This window comes from Arachis ipaensis, chromosome B02 (assembly GCF_000816755.2).
Source record: "Arachis ipaensis cultivar K30076 chromosome B02, Araip1.1, whole genome shotgun sequence".
Taxonomy (NCBI): Eukaryota; Viridiplantae; Streptophyta; class Magnoliopsida; order Fabales; family Fabaceae; genus Arachis; species Arachis ipaensis.
In genome coordinates, this window is record NC_029786.2 from 91,121,799 (window position 1) to 91,123,740 (window position 1,942).

The window sequence follows — 1,942 nt, forward strand, 5'->3', positions numbered from 1 at the left end:
GAGCACCATTTGAAAAGAGGAAAACGGGATGCGAACTCCCACCTAGGTGAACATGGCCTTATAAAACCAGATCCAGTCGGCAACCCTGGGGGAGTGGAAATTAATTTTGTATAACCGCTCGCTGGGGGCAGGGACGAAGACGTCATAATTAGCCTCCTCGTCTGTCCCTCCGCACAGGTACTCGCCTTGTCGGAACTCCGTCAGCTCCTCCTCGGCCATTTGGTTTGGAGAGTCCTTTAAGTCGGAAACAACCCAAGCGTATGGGTCATAGCCCGCGGCGGAGGTGGAAGCTCGTGAGATGACGCGAGGCATACCTACAGTGGGGTTACCACTCGGTTGGTCTAACAGGCCGGGAGCTCGGAAAAACCCAGAAACTATACTCAACCTACCCAAAAACTAAAATCAAGTATGGCTAAGGCACAATCCAAGTCAAGAAAGTGGACATCCTGGAATGGTAACCCCCTAACGCACCTATTTAACACTAAAACTATCTAACATACGAATCAAACAAGCAGCAAGGACAATAAGCAAGCACAAACAGCAAACGTACAGAAATGCCAACAGTAAAGACAAGAGAACCTTGAAGCAGAAAAGAGAAGGGATCAATGATTACCTGAATTGGTTGCGAAAACTTGGAAGAAAAAAGAGATGCACAAGGATGCTAGAACGAGGCTTTGGGATATTTGGGAGTGAAGAAGAAGAAAATAGGAGAAGCAAGAGTGGGAAAGGAAAACAAATGCAAAACTGTTTAAAACTGCCACTCAGGAAGCGCGAAAGGCCTAGGGGCAAAATGGTCTTTGCGTACAGGGTTTTCCAACCGATTATGAGCATTTAATGCTCCGCACGAGAAACGAGGTGACAAACGGTCACCTCAGCAACAAACAGTCAGCGCGCAAGAGGCACGTCCCCTCCACGGGCGACCGACCTGGCGACAACACACAGAATAAGAGATAACGTGCCACCAACCACCTTCACAATCATTGCTGACACGCAGCTGTGAGAAGGAGGCATCAAGGAAGGTGGGCCTGTCCTTGATGGGCCCACCTCTGACATGGTATATATGGGGAAGGTCCTGCCCTTCCCCCAAGGTACGTTACATGCCACATACCCTTTTTCGCCTGCACATATCACTGACTAGAGCGTCGGAGTGTCTTTGAAAGTGACACCCCCTTCCTCACGCGAAGTGCTCGGGACGTCGCCTACCCCAACTCGGTGACGTACGACCAGACGAGATCTCCCCCTTTTCAACCAGGATACCAACCCGAACGTCCGGTACCCGACCTACCGAACAGTAACCTTCACAAAAAAAAGACACATAGCCATTACCTTCTAGAGAGAACATTGGACGAGCCATCTATTTGGGTTCGTCATTGTACCAGACGCTATTAATGTAACTTCCATCCCATAGAAGCATCTTCTGGAAAGCTTTTTTTCCATTCTTCTTCTTCGAACTCGAAGCGCTGCAACTTGTATTACTTGTAGCAGAGTAAAATCTGAGCAGAGACATTTCTAGGGTTAGAGGGTTCTCTTTTGTCGCGGTTTGTATTTCAAGACCAAAGAAAAATAAAATGTTGTCAATTTCTAGGGTAGGATTCAAATTGTAGAAGAAAGGGATGCTAGAGTTTGAATTTCTATATTATCTGACTCTGAAACACTCACATGTCAACGTAACAATACATGTAGATAGGTTTGGAGGGATTTTGTTGCCACATAAATTCGAATACTAACGAAGCAAGTGTGTTACTAGTGTCAAGATACTTCTGTCACATGGAAGTCATTTTCTGTGGTTACAAGATAAATTTCTTTCTTCTATGAGTACAATTATCAACAACATCTTTTATGGGTACAAATGATAATTTATTCTTTTTTTGTTTTGTTTAAGGAAAAAAAGAATTGGGAGAGAGAAATTTATTTATTAATATTTAAAAAAAATTATACAATT